The sequence below is a fragment of the Myotis lucifugus genome, unplaced genomic scaffold, assembly GCF_000147115.1.
Source record: "Myotis lucifugus unplaced genomic scaffold, Myoluc2.0 scaffold_32, whole genome shotgun sequence".
Lineage (NCBI taxonomy): Eukaryota > Metazoa > Chordata > Mammalia > Chiroptera > Vespertilionidae > Myotis > Myotis lucifugus.
The window spans coordinates 8,097,856-8,112,669 of NW_005871080.1; the positions used below are offsets into that span (position 1 = coordinate 8,097,856).

Below are 14,814 nucleotides of genomic sequence, written 5' to 3' on the forward strand. Positions count from 1 at the left end.
CAAATTAACTGTCAGCCAAGATGGCGGCCAGCAGCCATGCACTGAAGCGAACAGGGAGACTTGCTTGCTCCAGTGACTGCTGACTCTAACGTTCCCAGCCTGACTTGCCGGCCTCTCAGCTGCAACTCTAAGCAACTATGTACTATGCTGCAAATAAGAAGCTAAACAAAACCCCAAAACCCCAGAAACCAGCCGGACTGAAAGCCAACCGGACCGCAACATTGTATTGATGTTTTCAGCAGCAAGGCCTCAGAGCTAAAGCTGGCCTAGAATAAAAAAAGAAAACAAGGAGCAGTTGGGAGCTTCAGTCACTCGCCAGCCGGAAAACAGCCCTCAGCCCCTCACCCAGACTGGCCAGGCACCCCAGTGGGGACCCCCACCCTGATCCAGGACACCCTTCAGAGCAACCAGCCAGCCCCTACCCGTGCACCAGGCCTCTATTCTATATAGTAAAAGGGTAATATTCCTCCCGGCACCAGGATCAGCGTGAAAGGGGGCAACGCCCAAACCCCCTGATCGCCCTGTGGGGGGCACGCCCAAACCCCCTGATCGCTCTGTGGCTCTGTGTGTGACAGGTGTCGGGTCCACATCCTCTCTATCCTGCCCTGCTCTGTTCGTGACAGGAGGAAGGCGCCCCAACCCCCTGATCAGCCCTGCTCTGTGCCTGATAGGGGGGAGCTCCCCAATCCCCTGATTGCCCTGCGGCTCTGTGTTTGACAGGGTGCAGCGCACCAACCCCCTGATCTGCCCTGCTCTGTGTGTGATAGGGTGCGGCACCCCAACCCCCCCCACCCCCCCGCACGGGCCCTGCTCTGTGTGTGACAGGGTAGAGCCATAACCTCTCCATCGGCCCTGCCCCGAGTGTGACAGTGGCGGTACCCCAACCCCTGATCGGCCCTGCTCTGTGGGTGATAGAGGGTGGTGCCCCAACCCCCCTCCACAGGCCTTGCTCTGTGTGTGACAGGGTAGAGCCATAACCTCTCCATCGGCCCTGCCCCGAGTGTGACAGTGGCGGTGCCCCAACCCCTGATCGGCCCTGCTCTGTGGGTAATAGAGGGTGGCGCCCCAACCCCCCTCCACAGGCCTTGCTCTGTGTGTGACAGGGTAGAGCCATTACCTCCCCATTGGCCCTGCCCTGAGTGTGACAGGGTGCAGCGCCCCAACCCCCTGATCCGCCCTGCTCTGTGTGTGACAGGGGGCGGTGCCCCAACTCCCCTATCGGCCCTACTCTGTGAGTGACAGGGGGTGGCGCCACAACCTCCCCATCGACCCTGCCTTGAGTGTGACAGGGGGCGGTGCCCCAACCCCCCAATAGGCCCTACCCTGAGTGTGACTGAGGGTGGCATCGCAACCTCCAGATCAGCCCTGCTCTGTGCATGATGGGGCAGCGCCCCAACCCCCCAATCAGCCCTGCTCTGAGCCTGACCAGGGGCTGCACCTAGGGATTGGGCCTGCCCTCTGCCACCCGGAAGCAGGCCTAAGCCAGCAGGTCATTATCTCCCGAGGGGTTTCCTGACTTCGAGAGGGCACAGGAAGGGCTGGGGGACCCCCCTTGCCCCCCGAGTGCACAAATTTTTGTGCACCGGGCCTCTAGTCCTATATAATAAAAGCCTAATATGCAAATTGATCAAACAGCAGAACAACCTGCAGAATGACTGGTTGCTATGATGCACACTGACCACCAGGGGACAGACGCTCAACGCAGGAGCTGCCCCCAGCCCACAGGCCCGACCAGTGGTGGCAGCAGGGGCCTGGGCCGGCGAGCGGTCAGTGCCAGGCCAGCCAAGGCGAATGCCAGTGGGGCTCCCCGATTGCCCTGCTGGTCACCCTGCAGATCGGCCCTGATCGCCGGTCAGGCCTAGGGACCCTACTCATGCATGAATTTCGGGCACTGGACCTCTAGTAATTTATATAAACATCTAATTGATGAAACAAACAACTAATTAAATGATATACAATTACAAAAATATTGTTATAAAATAAGTCTTATTTAAACTGATAAGAACAGATACTACACTTGATCTTAGCCAAAAGGCCGAGAAGCGATAAAATAAGTCTTATTTAAAATAATGTAAAATATAGGCAATGCCCTAGTTTAGATTATCAGGGAGATTGTGACATTTAAAATAAAACTCTGATGAAGACAAGGATCAAATGTAAGTGTTTCTTATTGACCAAAAAAAGATCTTTTAAAAATAATAATAATAAAAATAATGGAAAGCTATTGATGTGTTTAAAGTAGGAAAAAGGCCCAATCCTGTTTGTACATTTAAAGTATCCCTGTTGCAGCATTTTACGTGAAATGGATAAAGCAGGGATAACAAATGGGTCTATTTAGAAGGTTTTTGTAATAGTTCAGGAAGGAAAGAGTGGAAGGTTGGACTAGCTTGGTAGTTACTGAAATGGAAAGAAATAGACAAACTTGAGGACAATTTTTTAAAAATCTTTATTGTTAAAAGTTTTATATATGTCCCCCTTTTCTCCCCATTGACCTCTTCTAGCCCGCCCTCACCCTCCCCATCTCACCCCAGGCCTTCACCACCCTATTGTCTGTGTCCATGGGTTATGCATATATGCATACAAGTTCTTTGGTTGATCTCTTCCCACACATCCACTAACCCACCCCCACCTTCCCTCTGAGATTCCACAGTCTGTTCCATACTTCTATGTTGCTGGATCTATTTTGTTCATCAGTTTACTTTGTTCATTAAATTCACATATGAGTGAGATCATGTGATACTTGTCTTTCTCTGGCTGGCTTATTTCACTTACCATAATACTCTGCAGGTCCCTCCAAGCTATTGAGAAATATTTTAGACCTGACATTGTATTTTGCAGCAGATCAGTAGATCACATCTTCCTAAGGACAGGATCTCAAAGTTGTCCCTTATTAATGCGTGTGTTTGGTAAGGCAGAAAGGGGAAGTGTTGCAGGGAGAAGGGAGAAATGTATTTCTCATAAAAGCAAAGCCATGCCCTTGCAGATCTTCATCTCAGGTGTTACGGTCTCTAGATTCCTACCACCGGATTCTATGAGTCAAGCCTGCTGCTTTGCTTTTGTTATACACCAAGCAAAGATTTTCCATAGCACTTATCACATTTTATCACAATGAAAAGTATGTGTGTTCACATATATGTGTGTATGTGTGTGCTTCTGTGTGTCTGTCTCTACCATCGTACTACTACAATTAAGTATACAATTATATATATACTCTTGAAAACAAAGAGCAAGTTTTAATGATTTTTTTCCTCAAGAAGCTTTGCAGCCGACATGGAATTCTACAAGTGTTCAGCAATGGTTTGAGTGACAAAATTGCCAATAGGCCAGTGACTTGCATCAGTTTCTTCTCTATTGCTTTATCGCTATTGCTTTATCAGCTACTGCCTTGTCCCCTTCCCAACTATTATTTTCATTTATTACAACCAATCATATCCCCTGGCCTATCCTAAATCTGAGTTTTACCCTCTACTGCTCTACCTCTTTGCAAGATTTTTTAGATAAAACACATAAATTAGTGATTGTGAGAAAAACAATTTCAGTTTTCACGAATTTATTTTTTTAATATATAAACCTCTAGGTCAAGTAAGTTAGCTAGTTTACTGGCCTCAGGCTTGTAATGCTCTTATGGAAAGCAAGAATTATTTCCTTGGAGGGTTGGGGTCCTTCTACTGCTGTATAACATATTACCCCAAACCTTGGCCTGTCTCATGTGGTAAACTCTTTATCAGTACTTTCCTCAACTTCTTCATAACATTTTCAGCCTAGATCACAGCATTGTTGACAGACACACTTTAAAATAATCATTTTTTCTTATTACTCTATTTAGCACATATATTACTCTCCAAAACTTTAATTCCTTTACCCTTCAAATGAAAATTTATTAAGCACCTACTCTATGCATCGGAAATTGTACTACTTATTGGAATTTCCAAAATGAATAAGAACTCAGAAACAAGTTTTTAACCTTCACCAAGTTTTATGTATAATTTTAATTAGCTTCATTTTACAGTGGAAATGCCTGCTTAAAACTTAATCTTGTAACAATATTTTTATAGAAAAATAATTAGTCTTTTGTATAATGTATACTTCAAGAATTATGCTATCAGGTTAGTTATGTGTTTGGGTTTTACAACTTGGCAGGATAAATACCCACTTGAAAATGCATTATTGCTCCTAATTTTGTTGTGCATATTAATGTTCTGTTTTTATCATTAAACTGGCTGCACTGATTTAAATTTCTGTTTATAATAATGTGTGAACCCAGACATTTATAGTAGGAATATTAAAATGAACTAGACTATTAAAATAAAATAGTCCATAACAATTTCAATTCTCTCAATCTCCTTCTCTCTCTCTTCTAATACTATTGATTGATTTCATATTAATTTTCTTTTTAAAAAATATTTTTTTATTGATTTTAGAGAGAAAGAGAGAGGGAGGGAGAGATAGAAACATCAATGACGAGAGAGAATCATTGATTGGCTGCCTCCTGCATGGCCCCTACTGGGGAGTGACCTCACAATCTGGGCAAGTGCCCCGACCAGGAATCAAATCATGACCTCTTGGTTCATAGGTTGACGCTCAACCACTGAGCCATGCCAGCTGGGCTCATATTAGTTTTCATTAAACTTAAAGTTGTATTCCCTTTGAAAACTGCTTTTCTTCATTACTCTAAAATGCATCATAAATTAATTGTAAAACCACTAAGCACATAGCTATAGGATGGAAAACAACTGCTTTAAGACAGACCAAAATAATACATGTGATTTCTAGATGTCTATCTACTGGAGTGTGTATCACAGGGGTCCTCAAACTTTTTAAACAGGGGGCCAGTTCACTGTCCCTCAGACCATTGGAGGGCCAGGCTATAGTTTAAAAAAAAACTATGAACAAATTCCTATGCACACTGCACATATCTTATTTTGAAGTAAAAAAACAAACCTTCAAAAAAAAAAAGGTTCTCCTAACTTCAAAAAAAAAATCCTAACTTGTTCTTACCTCGGTCCTCAGGCAGCAGCAGGCTCTGCACAGGCAAGCTCGTGACTCGTCCGATCACACCCGAGACTGAGAGGAGGTGTGGAGAGACAGTGAGAAGGAGGGGAGTCGGAGAGTGCAGCACACATTCCACACATGCGCACTGCAGGCCCGGGACGAGTCGGCTGCTAAGCAACAGGCAGCGGCGGCAAAAACACCCGGCAGGCCGGATAAATGTTTTTGGTGGGCCGCATGTGGCCCGCGGGCCGTAGTTTGAGGACCCCTGGTGTATCACATTGAAACCAATGCAGCTTGTTTAACCAAGAGTCATTTGGGCTGGTTCTCCGAATCATTCTGCCTCTGTCACAATAGAAATAGCAGAAGGTCGAAGTAAAGAAGGTAAGATGTGATAGATCAGTAGCATGGGGTAATAATGATAGTTTGATGATAACTGAGTGTAACGTGAGCAGATAGGAAAGGAGTAGTTACTATGAGAATTATCTAGAGCTAGCCACATAGCTGTCATTTGGTTATTTTTTAACTGAGTTCTACACATATATACAAAAAAATGTTAAAGGTTAATAAATAATTGCATTGTTCAAAAGCTTAGAAATGTTTAACTACTTACCTTTGTATTATGAATCCTTTCTAAGATGTTTGGTAAGACCATTGTGGTAGATGGTAGGTAAAATATTCACTTGTGTCACAGGAGCACCAACCAATATGAAATGTTTGTTCAGTTAGCATCTGACTCTCAATCTGGAAGCCTAGGGGTTACACTTACCCCTGAGGGACAAGGAGAGGGTTTACCAGGGTTCAGTAAATAAAGGATATCAACTCTCTAGAGCAGTGGTTCTCAACCTTCCTAATGCCGCGACCCTTTAATACAGTTCCTCATGTTGTGGTGACCCCCAATTTCACTGTTACAAATTGAACATAATTAAAGCATAGTGATTCATCACCAAAGCAATATGTATTATATATGTGTTTTCCCATGGTCTTAGGCGACCCCTGTGAAAGGGTCGTTCGACCCCTAGGTTGAGAACCGCTGCTCTAGAGTGTCCTTGAAATTAGAGAGAAAAAAGTAAAACCTAGATTTCAGGCATGAGAGAAAATATTTTCAAATAAATGTTTTTGTTTCATACTACCTTATTTAAGGGGTTCCATTTTCACTCTTCAATAGATGTTGTCTATTTCTTATATGCTTCTTCACTCTTAGCTCATCTACCCGGTGTCAGCCACGCATCTTTGTAACAAGACTTGTGGATTTACTGGAAACACTTGATCAGTTACTTCTCCTGATAGAGGAAAATAGAGTTCACTAGCGGCTTTCACACTTTTCAAAGCACCAAACTCATCTTGTTTGTTCAATTTCGTCCCAATTTCAGACTGACTACAGTAAACAACATCTCTAAAAGCTTCCTGCGCAAAGTTGCTGGTTCCCACTGCTCCAATACCATTTTCTGTTGTTACCCATTCATGTTTCTCTGTGAATTTATGGACAGAAAGCAGATTGGGCCTGGTGCGCAGCATCCAGACAGCGCCCGCCCCCAGGCCCCAGGACCAGAGTGGGCAGGGCGCTGGGTCATCAAGGCAGTGGGTAGGCTGAGGCCCCAGCCTGCACTCTCCCCACCGCTCACAGTGCCCTGTTCACAGGAGTGCAGGGGTCACGGCACAGCTCCTCTGCCATCCCGGCTGGTGGGGGCCTCAAGTGAATTTGTTTTGATGGAATCAGTTTATCTCCCTTGCTCCAGAGTAGACAAAATTGCTACTTTGTAGGGAGGATGGGGGGGTGGCAATTTTGATAGTTACAGTTGGATAGTTGAAACTTAAATCCAGTGACTACAGGCCAAAGGTGGTGCTAAACATCCTACAGTGCACAGGGCAGCCCCACAACAAAGAGTGAGCTGGCCTCAAGTGTTAACAGTGCCAAGGTTGAGAAGCCCTAAGCTAGGCCTGAGAGAAGGGATGGAGGAAGGCAGAGAAGAGAGTGTGGTGCTTGTGTCTTTGTGTCCCATCCTCCAATGCCTGTCCAGGAAGGAAGAGGGAACAAAGGAGTTCCTTATATGATCAGGGCAAGTGTAAGTACAGAAGAGACTGATGTCTTGTTTTGCAACTGCAGCACAAAAAAGAAATCCCCCAAATATGTCGTGGGGGGGTGGAGATCGTGACATCTAGGCATGAGCGATACTCAGATAACCCCCTTAGCTTCTCACAGGTCTGAGCATGGCATGGGGGTGTAAGTTTCCCAAAGTCCCAGAGGAAACTGCAGAGTAAGCCAAGAAATAACTTAAAGAAAAAAGGGGGTCACCTCAAATGGGTGCACATGCACTGCCCTTGGGGCTCTCAGAGGGAGCTGAATATGCACCAAGGCCAGCACCTGGCTCCGTCCAAGACACCTGGACATCAGCACTTGGACTAGCCTAGACCAGCTCTTAAGTCTAACATGACAGGCTGTGATTATTACCATGATGCTGTTCAACTAAGATCTGAAACATGCCCCTCCTTCCCTCACCACCACCACACATGCTGTGCTAAACACCACTCCTGGGAACTAGCATGGGGGGCCCACATCCTATGATTTGAAAAGTAAAACGGGAGAGAAAAATGGGAGAAGACCCTAAGGGAAACAATAACATGGAGATGAGCCTTTAAGCACCACTGAAGTGCCCCTGAAGTGGCTAAGCTCTTCTTCAGTGGCCTGAACAATTGTGCAATAGGACTGAACGTACCTAAAAGCGTATACAGTAACTCATCTGAAAGAGGCTCAAAAATTAGTCAACAAAAATTCCATTTTTACACCCCTGTTATATGGACTGCTGTAATTGTGAAATATTGTACCTGTTACAATACCTCTGGTGATTTTTATTTCTTGACATTGAATAGTAAACTGTGAGAGGCATGACCTTCAATATAACTGATCATTACCTTCCCTTCACTTTACTGTTTCATTTCTAGAAGCTGTATTCCTTAATGATATGAGGCCGTCCGCCAGTGGTTTATATATTGTCATCACACATCCCTTTTCATCTCATTAATCCTTACTCGTTCTATTTTGTCAACTTAGACTTAACTTCCACCTAGAAACTTTCTCTGACCACTCCAGATTCAGTTAAAAGTCCCTGAAATACATTTTCTTCTTTTTTCTTCACACATACAACTTCCAGTTTAATATCTAAAATTGGTTCTACATTTGTGAAGTAATAACAATGTTGATAATATTGAAACTTTTATGAGCATTTACAATTACTATATTTTTTTCTTAAATCTTTATTGTTGAAAGTGTTACAGAGGTCCCCTTTGTTTGTTTGTAGTTATTTTCCCCCTTGACACCCTCCACCCCATACCTGCCCCTCTCAGGCCTTCACCACACTATTGTCTGTGTCCACGGGACATGATATCACTCATGTGTGGAATCTAATGAACAAAATACATTTCCTTGTTCTCTTTGTTTTAAATAAATTTATTGGGGTGACATCGGTTAATAAAATTATGTAGTTTTCAAGTGTACAATTCTATAATACATCATTTGTATATTGCATTCTGTGCCCACCAACCAAAGTCAAATCTTCTACCATTACCATATATTTGACCCTCTTTTCCCTTCACTATCTCCCATCTTCTCCCTTCCCTCTGATAACCGCCATACTGTTGCCTGTGTCTATGAGCTTTTGTTTGTCTTATTTGTTTATTTGTTGCTTTCAGTTTTATATCCCACATATGAGTAGAATCATATGGTTCTTGACTTTTCCTGTCTGACTTATCTATTCTCAAAATTCATTCGTGTTGTCATAAATGGCCGAATTTATTTCTTCTGATAACTGAATAGTATTCCATTGTATATATGTATGACATTTGAAATGCATTTTCATAGCATTTAATAAACTTTATTGTAATTATTTATTAAATCATTCATTGTCTCTGAAGACAAGGTCTTATTGCTTGTCATTGACTTTTCGAACATGGTTTTTAACACATTGCAGGCATTAACAAATGAAGGCTTACCTAACTAATTAAGTCTGACAAATCTGCAATGACAGTCAAGTTTAAAAAGCTAATTATAGAGCTTTCAATCCCTAACCCATTTTCTACATTCAAAAGTTTTATTTGTGTCACACATGAGTATCATTTATGAAAATTTTTTGTTTATAAGAGTCAATTTTGAAACTATGGTGCTTCCATTTCCTAAGTGGCATAAGGAGGACCATGACATGTAAGAGAGGGAATGATAAATTAGATGTTAGAGTTTGAAGCTCCCAAGAGCAAGATATGGGCCTGTTTCACAGAACCACATGCACATAGCTAATATCTAATTGGCTTCCCTTGAATGTGAGAGAAAAATGGGTAGAAAATACTGGGGGCTTTAGAGGCTGGCACAACCAAGGTAAAGTGCTGGCACCACTGCTTACTAACTTTGTGATCTTGAAAATAATCTATTTCAGTGTCTTTTTCAATATGCAGAAATGGTGAAACAATAATTACTTTTATCATTGCTGATTAAATATTTATGAGTGCATGTATGTGCATTTTCATCTCAGTGGTCTAAGCTAAATAATAATCCAATTACTTCCCATAAAAATACTAAGTGTCTTTAGCTCAGATTTCCAATTCTGCTAATGGGAGAAGTCAATTGCTTTCCTGAATTCCCGAATAACACCTTCTGTTGACCTGAAAATGAACTGCTTTTTAAAAAATGTATCTTTATTGTTGAAAGTATTACAGATGTCCCCCCTTTGTTTCCCTATTGACCACTCCCATCCTCTCCCAGACCTTCATCTTTTTTTTTTTTAATCTTCAAACTCTTCACAGGGATAGCCCAAGTTGCTCTCTACTCTCATAGCCATGGTATGCTATACAACATTTACTGGATTTCTGATTATTAATTTCTGAGCCTACTTCACCAACAAAAATTTAAAGTTCAGAGTATTTCTTAAAAAGTATGGAATTCCCTTTAACAAAACTTGCTAATGAGTATTAAACACACACACACACACACACACACACACACACACACACCCTCTCTCCCCTTGATAAGCAAGCTGAGGGACCAAGGTCTGGACAATGTCAATGTCTCAATTTCTCATTTTGCTTACAAAGCTGGTGACGCATGGAGTTAACAGAATGGATGTGCTGATACTGAGCTATTTCATGATAGAAATGATGACTAAAGATGTAATTTCTCTGACTTTTAATCCTACCACACTGAATTGGAGGAGAAAAGAATAATTACATGTGGTCTTGAAATCAGTTATTAAGCAAAAAATCTTTAAAATGCAAATTTAATATCCATTGTAGTATTAAATTCTGCCGTTATATCTCAGAGCCTGTTGATAACTTCTCATGTCTAAGGCTTGACAGCTTCCTGTGATCTTCCCCTTCGGCGTCTCTCCACCTCTTTCCTGGTTCTCATCCTCATTTGACACTATGCTCCAGCCGTTCTGAAATATTTGTGATGATCAAACAAACTGTGCTATTTCACCCCTTTGTGACCTAACCCTCCTATGCAAAGTTTATCACTACCACTTACTATACTGTACACTTCAACTATTTATTCAACAAACATTTATTAAGTGCTTTCTATGTCTCAGTTATAGCAGAAGGTTCTTGGAAAATACAACACTGCAGGCATGGCCTCTTGCCTTAGAGCAGCGGTTCTCAACCTGTGGGTCGCGACCCCTTAGGAGGTCGAACGACCATTTCACAGGGGTCGCCTAAGACCATCCTGCATATCAGATATTTACATTATGATTCATAACAGTAGCAACATTACAGTTATGAAGTAGCAACGAAAATAATTTTATGGTTGGGTCACAACATGAGGAATTGTATTTAAAGGGCCAGAAGGTTGAGAACCACTACCTTAGAGGGTTTGAGATCTTATAAAGGGAGACCTGCAGATAAATAAATGCTCAGGGAGGATATGGGTGGTGAAATAGAACTTAATTTTGCATATTGAAGGGTGTGGAAAATTTCAAAGGGGTGAGCAGATTCAGAAAGGGATTCAGAGGTGATGAAAATTGAGCTGAGCCTTAAATAAAGGCAAAAAAAGCAGAGAGAGCTGTGGAGGAAAAGGTAGAGTTATGACTTTTCCTGGTGTATCAGGGAAATACCTGGAGGAACTACACACATTATGGAATAGTGGTTAACAGTTAATAGGGTGTGCCTGGAGTTTAATATCTGAGTCTGCATTAATATCTGATTCTGTGGCTCCATGTCCCATGTATACATATTCAAGCTATTAATTTCCTCATCTATAAAAGGTAGTTAACCTTCTTCCACAATGCCATAAAAATTAAAGTAGCACTTAGCTTGAGCACATTTTAAGAGATCAAAATATTAGGTGTGAGGGGGTGATGTGTGGTGAGAGAAAGAGTTAGAAATGTAGAGAGGTGCCAGTTAAAAGGATAGATATGCCAAATATATGGTAGATGAAATAATAATGCCTTGGACATGTCTATGTCCTAATCCCCAGAACCTGTGAGTCCATTTGCTTATGTGGGAAAAGGGATTTTGCAGATGTGATTAAATTAAAAGTCCTGTGATGGGAAGATTATACTGCATTATCTGGGTTGGCTCGGTGTAATTACAGTGGCTTCTAAGAGAGAGAGGAGACAAAAGAGTCAGAATCAGAGACAGAGATATGATGAGGGAAGCAGATGTCAGAAAGGAGAGAAACTTAAAGCTGCTACACTGCTGACTTTAAGGATGGAGGAAGGCACTGTGAGTGACGGAATGCAGGTGGTCTCAGAAGCTGGAAAGGGAAGGAACTGGGTTCTTCTCTCGAGCCTAGTGGAGCCTGCTGGTATCTTGACTTTAAGACTTCTGACCTCAAGAACTGTAAGGTACTAAATTTGTGTCATTTAAGTCACAAGATGTGTGCTTATTTACTACAGCAGCACTAGGAACCAAAATAAATATAAACATGTATGGTTTTATACTGTATCCTATGGTCATTGGGAAATTATCAGGTTTTTAAAAATAGTACCAGGTATGTAATTTTGAAATAATTGCATAGTTGCAATAAGGAAAAAAAGTTGGATCAGAGATGAGCAATACTGGAAACAATAGAAATCAAATGGAAAAATTCAGAGTCTAGAATTGGCATAAAGAGGGTAGGGTAAAGATATTTTTAGACAATAGAAACAAATTTTATGAGCTCTAAAGCATATATAATTTATAAATCTTTAAAAAATAAAAAATGCAAAACTAAGTAAAAATATTTATTTAGTATGAGAAACAAATCTGATAAACTATTTTTATATAATGATAGCACAAACACCACAAAATTTTGGAAAAAAGAGCATAATATTTTTGCCAATGACATGATATTGTATATAGAGAACCCTAAAGATTCCACCAAAAAACTGCTAGAACTGATAAGTGAATTTAGTAAAGAAGCAGGATATAAAATAAACATCAAGAAATCAGTTGTATTTACATAAACCAATAATGAACTATCAGAAAGAGAAACTAAGAAAACAATCCATTTACAATTGCTTCAAAAAATACCTATACAATTTTTAAAAAATATATTTTTGCCCTAACCAGTTTGGCTCAGTGGATAGAGCGTCAGCCTGTGGACTGAAAGGTCCCAGGTTCGATTCCTGTCAAGGGCATGTACCTTGGTTGTGGGCACATCCCCAGTAGGAGGTGTGCAGGAGGCAGCCAATAGATGTTTCTCTCTCGTTGATGTTTCTAACTCTCTCTCTCCCTCTCCCTTCCTCTCTGAAATCAATCATATATATATATATATATATATATATATATATATATGATTGATTTTTTTACAGAGAGGAAGGGAGAGGGAGAGAGAGAGATAGAAACATCAATGATGAGAGAGAATCATTGATTGGCTGCCTCCTGCATGCTCCACACTGGAGATTGAGCCCGCAACCTGGGCTTGTGCCCTTGACCGGAATCCATAGGCTGATGCTCTATCCACTGAGCCAAACCAGTTGGGCAATACCTATACAATTTAATAAATGATATATAAGATTTGTACCTGGAAAATTATAAGACAGTGAAGAAATAATTGAAGAAGATGCAAATAAGTGGAAGCATATACAGTGTTCATAGATTAGAAGAATAACATCATTAAAATATCGATACTACCCAAAGCTATCTATACATTCAAAGTAATTTCTATCAAGTTACCAATGGCATATTTTACAGAACTAGAATATTCCAAAAACTTACATAGAATTGAAAATAGAGCCCAAATAGTCTCAGTAATCTTGAGAAAGAAGAACAAAGTTAGTTATCACACTACTTGGTAGCAAACTATACTACAAAGCCATAGTAACCAAAACAGCATGGTACTTGCATAAAAACAGACATATAGATCATGGAACAGAATAGAGAGCCCAGAAATGAGTCCATGCCTTTATGATCAATTAATATTTGGCAAAGGAGAGAAGACCATACAATGGAGTAAATGCAGCCTATTCAGTAAATGGTGTTGGTAAAATTGGACAGATACATGAACAAGAATGAAACTAGACCACTTTCTTACACTATGCATAAGAATAAAATAAAAATGGATTAATGAGTTAAATGTAAGTGTTGAAACCATAAAAATCCTAAAACATAGGCAGGAAATTCTCAAACATTTCTCATAGCAATAGTTTTCCTGATATATCTCCTCAGGTAAGGGAAACAAAAGAAAAAAATAAACAAATGGAGTACATCAAACTAAAATGTTTTCTCACAGCAAAGGAAACTATCAACAAAATGAAAAGATAACCCACTGAATGGGAGAATATACTTGCCAAGGATACATCTAATAAGGGGTTGATATCTAAAATTTATAAAGAATATAAAACTCCAAAAACAAAAACAAACAAACAAATAATCCAATTAAAAGATGAGCATAGGAACTAAATAGACACTTCTCCAAAGAGGTCATACACATGGCCAATAGACAAATGAAAACATGTTTGATGTCACTAATCATCAGAAAAGCAAATGAAAACAATAATGAGATATCAACTGTTACCTGAAGAATGACTGTCATCAACAAATCAACAAACAAGTATTGGCAAGGATGTTGAGAAAAGGGAAACCTCATGCATTGTTGGTGGGAATGCAGATAGGAGCAGCCACTAGGGAAAGCAGTATGGAGCTTCTTCAAAAAATAAAAATGGAACTGCCTATGATTCAGCAATCACACTTCTGGGAATATGTCCTGAGAAACCTAAAACACTAATTCTAAGGAATATATGCACCCCTATGTTCATGCAGCATTATTTACAATAGTCAAGATCTGGAAACAGCCCCATGGCTAATCAGTAGACAAGTAGATGACAAAGCTGTGGTATACTTACACAATGGAATACTACTCGGCTGTATAAAAGAAGGGAATCTTACCTTTGCCACAGCATAGAGCTAAAGAGCATTATGCTCAGTGAAATAAGCCAGTCAGAAAAAGATAAGTACCATGTGATTCCACTTATATGTGGAATCTAATGAAAAATAAACTGATGAACAAGATCTAGAGATATAAAGCATGGGGCAGACTGAAGAATCTCAGAGGAAAGGTGGGGGTGGGTGGGTCAGTGGGAAGAGCTCAACCAAAGAACTTGCATGCAAATATGTATAATCCATGGACACAGATAATAGTGTGGTAAAGGCCTGGGGTGGGAATGGGGGTGGGCTAGAAGGGGTAGATGGGGGGGAAGGGGACATATGTAATACTTTCAACAATAACGATTAAAAAACAAAAATTAAATTGGAAATAAAATAGAAACAAATTCATAGATACAAAGAACAGACTGACAGCTGCCGGAGTGGTGGGGCGGTGGGGGGTCAGGGGGACTGGGTGAAAAAGGTGAGGGGATTAAG

The 14,814-nt window shown here is 40.9% G+C and overlaps 1 pseudogene; it reads right to left on the reverse strand.

Moving 5' to 3' along the window:
- Positions 1 to 1,846: 1,846 nt before the first annotated feature.
- LOC111825569 lies at positions 1,847 to 2,047 on the reverse strand (annotated as a pseudogene).
- Between the last annotated feature and the right edge of the window lie 12,767 nt (positions 2,048 to 14,814).